Genomic DNA, 10,310 nt, shown 5'->3' with positions numbered 1-10,310 from the left:
GAGACTCAGACAGACAGAGAGCCATACAGACAGAGTCAGACAGGGAGTCAGACAGGGAGTGAGACGGACAGGGAGTCAGACAGATAGAGAGTCAGACAAACAAAGAGTCAGACAGAGAGTCAGACAGACAGAGAGTCATACAGACAGAGAGTCAGACAAACAACGAGTCAGACAGACTGTCAGTTAGACAGAGAGTCAGACAGACAGAGGGTCAGACGGAGAGTCAGACAGACAGAGAATCAGACAGATAGTGAGTCAGACAAACAAGGAGTCAGACAGAGAGTCAGACAGACAGAAAGTCAGACAGAGAGTCAGAAAGACAGAGAGTCAGACAGACAGAGAGTCAGACAGAGAGTCAGACATACTGAACGTCAGAAAGAGTCAGACAGGGAGTCAGACGGACAGAAGGTGAGACAGACGGTGAGTCAGACAGACAGAGAGCCAGACAGAGAGGGAGTCAGACGGATGGTGAGTCAGACAGACAGAGAGTCAGACAGAAAGAGAGTCAGACAGAGCGTCAGACAGACAAAGAGCCAGACAGATGGTCAGTCAGAGATCGAGAGAGAGTCAGACAGACAGAGAGTCAGAGAGTCAAACAGGGAGTCAGACAGAAAGTCAGACATACCGAGCGTCAGACAGAGAGTCAGACAGGGAGTCAAACGGACAGGGAGTCAGACAGACGGTGAGTCAGACAGACAGAGTTTCAGACATAGATTCAGAAATAGAGTCAGACAAAGAGTCAGACAGGGAGACAGACAGACAGAGAGTCAGACAAAGTCTGGCATACTGAGCGTCAGATAGAGAGTCAGACAGGATGTCAGACTGACAGGGAGTCTGACAGAAGGACAGACAGACAGAAAGTCAAACAGACAGTGAGCCAGACAGACAGAGAATCAGACAGAGAGTCAGACATACTGAGCGTCAGACAGAGAGTCAGACATAGATCCATACAATGAGTCAGACAAACATAGAGTCAGACAGACAGGGAGTCAAGCAGACAGAGTGTAAGACAGACAGACAGTCAGACAGAAAAAAAAGTCAGACAGAGAGTCAAACAGACAGAGTTTCAGGCAGACAGAGAATCCGTCAGGTAGAGAGTATGACAGGGAGTCAGAGAGAGTCAGACAGCGAGTCAGACGAAGTGTCAGACAGACAGAGAGACAGACAGAGAGACAGACAGACGGTAAGTCGGACAGAGATTCAGACAGACAGAGAGTCAGACAGATGGTGAGTCAGATAGACAGGGAGTTAGAAAGACAGAGAGTCAGACAGAGAGTCAGACAGACAAAGAGCCAGGCAGATGGTCAGTCAGACAGACAGACAGAGAGTCAGGCAGGGAGTCAGACAGACAGAGAGTCAGACATACAGAGAGTCAGACAGACAGAGAGTCAGATAGACAGGGAGTCAGACAGACAGAGAGTCAAACAGAGAGTCAGACAGACAGAGAGTCAGACAGAAAGGGGGTTAGACAGACGGTGAGTCAGACAGACAGAGAGTCAGACAGAGAGTCAGACAGACAGAGAGTCAGCAGAGAGTTTGACAGACAGAGACTCAGACAGAGAGTCAGACAGGGAGTCAGACAGACAGAGAGTCAGAAATACTGTGCGTCAGACAGGGAGTCAGACAGACAGAGAGTCAGACAGAGTCCGACATACTGAGCGTCAGACAGAGAGTCAGACAGGGAGTCAGACGGACAGGAAGTCAGACAGACGGTGAGTCAGACAGACAGAGAGTCGACAGACAGAGAGTCAGACATACTGAGCGTCAAACAGGGAGTCAGACAGACAGAGAGTCAGACAGACAGAGAGTCGACAGACAGAGAGTCAGACATACTGAGCGTCAAACAGGGAGTCAGACAGACAGAGAGTCAGACAGACAGAGAGTCAGACAGAGTCGAGGCCCGACCTTCTTTTCTCAAGACCCAAGTGACTCGTTCCTGGACCAGGTTTGAACGTGTTGATGGCAGCCGTGTAATTTGGGGTGTATTTTGTTAGTGGACGCGGGCGCCTTGTTCGTTATTGCCGATATTATCCCTGGTTATACTTTTCAGTCAGTGAGTCTCTGGCTTAGGGTTATAGAGATGTGTTCTTTTCTTGCTTCAGGACCGGAGTATAGCTTCCCACATGACTGTTGATCTTTCTCCCAACGTGTTGGTCATCTTGCTTCGGTGCGGCTGATTTGTGCTGTCGTTGGTGAGTGTCTCATGGTTTTGTTTTCTATCTTAGCATGTCACAGATTCCAAGCGTGCAACAAGGGGCTAACCAACCCAGACTGGGCGCACAAGTGACGGCCGCACCGGCGGCGACTGGTTCAGGTCAACCCGCAGCCGCGACCTCGGCCAGCCTGCGGGCTCACGTGCAGCTAGCCTGACGACGGAGGGCGACAGCAAACCGCAGGCGGTTCCCAGCCCGGCCTGGCCCAGCCCGGAATGGGAGGCCAGCCCCACGCACCGGCGGGGGCCATACAGGCAAACGCTCAGCCACCGGCTGTTCTCCAGGCAGGCCAAACCCAGTCACTAGGTCCCGCGGCTGCAAACGACTTGCAGGTAGTCAAGTTATTATGCTATATTTGTGTTCTTTCTCGCCGACAGTATCGTATTTCCGGTGTCTTCTGGTATTTTTTTAACATTGTTCATCCTCCGGGGGGCCTTAAACGCACTCACGTCGTCTGGTGTTTGTTTAATGCATATTTTGGCCGTAGCACCTGTGATACCTACATGTACCGCTCTGCGTGACGTGTATAATTCTGTTTTGATGACCGGTGTCCAGTTTCAAACGCCACGTCTAGCCTTTTAGCCGCGAAACGTGCTATTAATATTTGCCATGGGTTAGTTTGTCAGCATGTTTTAATGTGTGCGCCGGGCGTACGATAGTGCACTCCGGGAGTGCGTAATATTTGATAACATGTGTGATGTGTAGTGCGCCGGGCGTACGATGGTGCACTCCGGGAGTGCGTGACTTTTGATAATGTGTTGTTGTGCAGTGCGCCGGGCGTATGATAATGCACTCCGGGAGTGCGTAATATTTGATAACATGTGTGATGTGTAGTGCGCCGGGCCTACGATAGTGCACTTCGGGAGTGCGTAACATTTGATAACATGTGTGATGTGTAGTGCGCCGGGCGTACGATAGTGCACTTCGGGTGTGCGTAATATTTGATAACATGTGTGATGTGTAGTGCGCCGGGTCTACGATAGTGCACTTCGGGAGTGCGTAATATTTGATAACGTGTGATGTGTAGTGCGCCGGGCCTACGACAGTGCACTTCGGGAGTGCGTAATATTTAATAACATGTGTGATGTGTAGTGCGCAGGCGTACGATAGTGCACTCCGGGAGTACGTAATATTTGATGAAATGCTGATGCGTAGTGCGCCGGGCGTACGATAATTATGTGCACTCTGAATGTGTGACATTTATGTAATGTTGGACGTAGGTACGCGCACTTCGAGACTGCTTGACGTTTAACTATTTGGCGTACGGAAGGGCGCTGGGCGCACGAATGTGTGTACTTCGGCGAGTGCCTGGTAATAGAATGTGAATGCTGTGACAAGAGGTGCACGGGGGCGTGCGAAAGAGTACACGTAAGGCTGGGAGATACTTCCACAAGCCCCTTCTAGGCGAAGCCTCGCGGGAAATGACGTACATTCAAGGAGTAAAAATTTGCTCGACGCGACTAGCTTGTCATCTACACCGGCAGGACTCGCAGGCTAATGGTCCATTGTTGTTATCCCTAGGGCATGGAGGACCTCCGAAGGGAGGTACTCGGCATGAGGGAGACCATAGGACGCCTCCGACAGGGCAGGACGGTCGACAGCATCAAGGACGAACTTCGCCTAGGCTATGAAGGAGGGACACCCCAAGTTGGAGGAGTTTCTAGTCATTATGGAAACAACCTCTCCACACGCAGAAGAATATTACTTTAAGGGCCTTCTGATAGACCAGTTTGGCTCGGGCGTTGTGTAACATGTTAGCACAGGGGTGGACGCCTATGTAAAGCGGCAAAACAAAGTTCGCGCTGTGGGAGGGGGAAGGAATGGTCACTACGTACGGTCGTCGCCCCTCTCCCATCTCTGGCCCAAGGCGCGGGAGAGGTGGTGGCACATACAGGTCTGAAGCTGTGCCAAGTATGAACTGTAATGTATAGAAATACTGCTAATTAGAGATAGAATTGCAGATACATACTTTCAAAAGTCAAGATTCAGTTTTCGGGTTTTTGCATTAGTCGACAAAGTATGGGTTACATGATGAAGTTTCGAAATAAAACTAGTATGTCCGAAACTAATCCCTCTCACCCCCCCCCCCCCACAAATATATTCCGCCGTTCTAGGAAGTCTGCGAAGGAGGCTACATAATATAATTCAATTTTTCTCTTACAATCTAAACTTATGCTTAGGCACCGGCAGTCGTGGCCACAGATAAACGTTTCTTTCACGACAGCTTCATGGATTTAGGATGGGCTATCTGGCGCCTAACCGGCTAACCGGCGACACCAGCTGAGGACGCTGCAGTCAATGTCAAGCGAACATAGAACGCACTATCTGGATAATCAGGCGATAATGCCGCATCACCTTTATCGCGAACTAATACACGGTTACAGGAATCATTCGACGGAAAACCAACAGTGCGGCACAATAAAAGAAGAAGCAGAGGAAAAAGTTACCATGAACGTTATTTTTGGAAAATATTTAAACATTATACATAGCTGTTGTGGTACCCGAAATATCTGGAGCCAAAATTGAGGAGAAAGTGCATTATTTGTGCCTTTTTTTCCGGGATTACTTCCTACATTACCACACGGAAGTTACCGACACATTACCGACACATTACCGGAATCTAAGACTCAACCGAACTGTTTGTAAGAGCTTGAGCCTCATGAACCTACTACAGCAACTGTCCGAACTATAGACATCAGGTTGGAAGGGATATCGAGACAATGTTCACAGAATGAAAGGAAAGGACAAAGCACAAAGTGACCAGAACGGGGACTGAAGGCGGATAGGCAAAACTAAGGAATTTTGGTGAGAAATGCAGCAAGATCGGGAGTCCGTCATATAATACAAGCACGTGTGACTGAGGTGAGATTTTGAAACATCTTGTCTTTTTCTTTCAATCCCCTCAAAATGGGATATGTGCTTCGTACCTCAAACGTAGAATTCAAAATTGCTGTATAAAGATCTGTAAAGTTTCAGAATATGTGTATCTTTTGTGGCAATTTGTGAGAAAGACACTTTCGTGACTGACTTGTCGCTCCAACACAAAAACAGATACAGTTTGTTCCCAGACCTGAGGAAAGTAAGTTACAAATAATGTTGCGAGTTCCTAAAAGGGTAAGAGGATTTCACGGTTACTTTATTTTTTATTACAGCGAAAGAATATATTATCTAATAGTAAACGTTAACGTTAATGTAAGAGTTGGCACAACATAAAGTGAGGTCGGGATTTGGTCCGGTATACGTCGGCAAGGTTATTTTTAGAATAATTCGGAAAATCGCCGTCTCGCTGGGGGTCGGAATTGGGTCAGTTGATGGGTGCTACCTGACGAGAAAATTTCATGGCTATTGACATCGTCATCCTGTCAGTATCATTAGTTTAAACCATTGGTAGGATGATCCTATGATGCATTTTATGAATAATTATTTTCGCAGAGAAGCGGTCATGTTTTGGACAGCAGCGTCCGTGTGTGTGTGTGTGTCAGTCTGTCACCACGATAACTTGAGAATGCCTGGATGGAGTGTCTTCATATTTGGTATGAGTAAGTCTCAGTGAGACCTCGAAGTCATTAGAGTTTGGACCTAGTTTGCAAATTGAACATAAACGAGGAGTCTGAAAGAAGATGTAACCTATACTGGCTGTAAGGCTGCCTGACATCAAAGTTGATATTGCAGTTATGATTCATACTGTAAATACCACGAATGAGGTTAACTTAGTATATTTTTACTATGCAGTGACTCACTGTGACTGTGTACAAGAAGGCTGGCTACAGTCACCATTGCTGTTCAGCTGGCAGAGCACAGCCCCAATGCTTCAGGCCTATGATGAGGCAAAGGAAACAACTGTCTACATGGAGAACAATGGTGAGGTACATTTTACACATATACACTTCCCATGCAGCTGTCATTTGTTTGTATTGCGTATACCTGGTAAAATGCATTATATATGGACTGTAGAGTAAGTTCGTCTTGTATGTAGTATTCAAATATTTTAATGAATTATCAAGTTGTTTTTTTTGCTGCCCTATAAATTGTAATGACCGAGCTCCAATTCAGCCAATGGGCTGCCATTGTTCGTGAATCTATCAATAAACCATTGCTACTATGCCTCATGGGGTAAAACACTAGGTTTGTACTGAAGAGTACAAGCTGCATATCTGGACAGATTTATTTGATCTGTTCACACCAGGATGGACTCCTACTCCCTTTTGATAAGTGTGGTGGGCTCTTTCACCTGCTCAAACACGGAACTCCCATGTAACGTCCTATCCAAGGGACATCCCTAACCAAACTTTGGTACTCAGTTTCAAATGAGTGAAGTGAGGAATTTCATGTTAAGTGCCTTGTCAATGGTTACAGCATTGGGTCATGTGTCAAGGGATTTAAATCCAGGTCTCTCGGCAATACACCCTACGATTGTGGCACACAATGCTATATTGTAAATCACTTTATCTTCACGGTGTAAGGAAAATTAACATTTTCACTGAACTTTAACTTCAAGGTGGCTTCACATGTACCTGTTTTTCCCAATACAAGACATAAATCTGCTGAGGTGAAACCTACTGTGAGCTGTATTTTCTACCAGGACATCCGGCGCCCTTCCAGGACAGCACCCATGCGAGAGTTGGAGCTGAAACACACATACTTCAGGGAGAGAGTTTGGGATAAGTATTTCAATATGGTGTACTGATTCATAGCATGATGATAAAGAGGATGGATTCTCTTGTTTAACAACAGAAATACATGTTTTTTTTTCATACTCGGTAAATGATACTCTGAAGATTTTATAGCATTGGGGTTGAAACTTTTGTAGTGGACATCATACAGGTGTGCCTAAACAGTCCACAAACGACCACAACTGATCACGACCAGGTCTGATACTAGTATGCAGTGGATCTATTACTAGTAACCCCTTGACAGGGAAAGTGCAAACAAGGGACAGTACCTGCATGTATAAGATTGTTCAAAAACAGATCAAACTGGTGAATGTATAATGTATAAACCATTGCACAGGGGTACTAGTTAGTACAAACAATGCTGTTGGAAAGAGAATGCCACAGAGTCTGCATGGTATGGACAACCACGCCTAATGCCTAATTTCTATATATACAGCAACCTCAATGACTTACAGTCGCCAGTGCCACTAATAAACTTCAAGGATTAAGTAGTATAGAAGACAATCAAGAAAATTATGTTTTCAGAGTATTCTTTTTGCCTGTTTATAAACAGGATAACTCTAGAAGTCATTGATGTACATGTATATGTATCTTTATGATAAAAGGTATTTTGGTAGATGTGGGCAAAAGGAAGTAATAATTAGATTATGTGGGCCCCCTGCCAGCTTCCAATGGTACTGCAGTAGGACTTCAAGTTTTCATATCCTGTGTTCTGGACATGATGTGGTCATGATTTTTCAAAGGTAGATAATTGGGCTCCCGAATAAGTGACATTCAATTGGTTCCGGCCCCCTAGCAGAATTCATTATCTGCAGGGGATAATTTTGTTTGAGACTAAATGGAAAATAATGATTTGAAAGTTTTGGTCTGCAGATACCTAGTAATGTGTCATAATAGATGCTAACTATTCAAATGGGCTAATTTGCATGAATAATGAGAAAAGTTTTCAAGTCTGCTCTCCTTTAGCCTCTGTTGCAGGCTTCCCCACAGCGATTTTTCAACTTATTGGGGCCAGATTTTTTGGCTGGGGGGCCGTATCTGCTTGAGGCCGTACCTGCTGGGGCTCCAGATATAACTAAAAAGTGTACATGTCAATCAAGCAAGTAAAACTTTATTAACATAATAAATGTTTAGTGTCATGATACCATAGTGGGAATGATTTCAACAGCCTTTTGAAGTACAAATTACAGATGAACATTATTAGACATGTTTCAAACAAAGGCCTCATTTGCATAATAAACGAAAGGATGCTTAATCAGCGTTGTTTGCTAAAATATGACTTGCATAATTGGGCACTGTGTTAATTGGGCACAGAAGATCATTGATTTATGTAATCTATGCAAATGAGGACCTTATTCTCATAATGAGAAAACCTTAGCATACGTCTTGATTGTGAAGGGTAGCTCAACACTCGAAAGACCTTCAGAAATGGCATGTTCATGAGATAAATCAAATTGTTGGGGCTTCTTCTCGCCTTTAATCATACTTCATATGAGGGGTGTCTTGAAAAATGGAGAGCAAAGCATGGTACGTGCGAAATAAGCAAAATAGCTTACATAGATTCTCCAGGCGTACCAGCTGGTTTCCTATGACAGCATTGGTCTCGTCTAAGATGGAAGACATTGCTAACAAGGAGCCAGTTTCACCGCTACTGCCTAACACCCGAAAGACGTCAGAATTGCCAAGTCAAATGGTCGGGGCTTCTTCTCGCCGCTTGAGCCATACTTAATATGAAGGGACTGTCTTGAAAAATGGAGAGCGAAGCATGGTATGTGCAAAGTAGGCAAAAGAGCTTAGTAATAGACTCTCCAGGCGTACCGGCTGGTTTCCTATGACGGCATTGGTCTCGCCTGAAATGGGAGGCATTGCTAACAAGGGACCAGTTTCTCCGCTACTGCCTAACACCCGAAAGACGTCAGACATGGCAAGTAAAATTGTCGGGGCTTCTTCTCACCCCTAGCCAATTACTTCATATGAGGGGTGTCTTGACATGGAGATTAGAGCATGGTACGGGCAAAATAAGCGAAAGAGCTTACATAGACTCTCCAGGCGTACCGGCTGGTTTCCTATGACGGCATTGGTCTCGCCTGAGATGGGAGGCATTGCTAACATTTGGACCAGTTTCTCCGCTACTGCCTTACACCCGAAAGACGTCAGACATGGCAAGTAAAATTGTCGGGGCTTCTTTTCGCCCCTAGCCAATTACTTCATATGAGGGGTGTCTTGACAAATTGTCATCAGAGCATGGTACATGTATGTGCAAAATAAGCAAAAGAGCTTACTAGTACATAGATTCTCCAGGCATACCGGCTGGTTTCCTATGACGGCATTGGTCTCGCCTGAGATGGGAGGCATTGCTAACAAGGGACCAGTTTCTCCGCTACTGCCTAACACCCGAAAGATGTCAGAAAGGCATATTCATGAGATAATGACAAATTGTCGGGGTTTCTTCTTGCCCCAAGTCATACGACAGATGCACGTATCAAACTCTTGTTATTTACCGCTATGGTATTTTATTGATTTTTTATCAATGATGAAATGATTCTTTCATTTGCATAATTGATATCTATTGATCTTCCTCTTTTTGTCAGTGGCATTTGCCTCATGTTTGAAAATCTAGGTACATGGCAGATTTATAAAATTTCCACATTGATTATGCAGATTAGCTTCTGATTTGCTTGAGGGGTGTTTTGAAAAATGGACAGTGAAGCATGGTACGTGCAAAATAAGCAAAAGAGCTTACATAGACTCTCCAGGCATACCGGCTGGTTTCCTATGACGGCATTGGTCTCGCCTGAGATGGGAGGCATTGCTAACAAGGGACCAGTTTCACCGCTATTGCCTAACACCCGAAAGACGTCAGACATTGCAAGTCAAATTGTTAGGGCTTCCTATCACCCCTAGCCAATTCGTATGAGGGGTGTCTTGATAAATGGAGAGCGAAGCATGGTATGTGCAAGATAAGCAAAAGAGCTTATATGACTCTCCAGGCATACCGGCTGGTTTCCTATGACGGCATTTGTCTCGCCTGAGATGGGAGGCATTGCTAACATTTGGACCAGTTTCACCGCTACTGCCTAACACCCGAAAGACGTCAGACATGGCAAGTCAAATTGTCGGGGCTTCTTCTCGCCCCTAGCCAATTACTTCATATGAGGGGTGTCTTGAAAAATGGAGATCAGAGCATGGTACATGTATGTGCAAAATAAGCAAAAGAGCTTACATAGATTCTCCAGGCGTACCGGCTGGTTTCCTATGACGGCATTGGTCTCACCTAATATGGGAGGCATTGCTAACAAGGGACCAGTTTCTCCGCTACTGCCTTACACCCAAAAGACGTCAGACATGGCAAGTCAAATTGTTAGGGCTTCCTCTCACCCCTAGCCAATTCGTATGAGTGGTGTCTTGAAAAACGGAGAGCGAA

The 10,310-nt window shown here is 45.5% G+C and overlaps 1 long non-coding RNA gene across 1 annotated transcript; it reads left to right on the top strand.

Annotated features, from left to right (window-relative positions):
* The first annotated feature begins 1,884 nt into the window (after positions 1–1,884).
* On the top strand, positions 1,885–4,164 carry LOC136428231 (uncharacterized). The gene is made up of 3 exons (XR_010754599.1): positions 1,885–1,945; positions 2,226–2,545; positions 3,735–4,164. It is a non-coding gene; the product is annotated as an uncharacterized lncRNA (long non-coding RNA).
* Positions 4,165–10,310: the final 6,146 nt, after the last annotated feature.

Source organism: Branchiostoma lanceolatum, chromosome 1 (genome assembly GCF_035083965.1).
Source record: "Branchiostoma lanceolatum isolate klBraLanc5 chromosome 1, klBraLanc5.hap2, whole genome shotgun sequence".
Lineage (NCBI taxonomy): Eukaryota > Metazoa > Chordata > Leptocardii > Amphioxiformes > Branchiostomatidae > Branchiostoma > Branchiostoma lanceolatum.
Note: the sequence above shows the minus strand (reverse complement) of the source record. Positions and strands in the feature narration are given on the sequence as shown.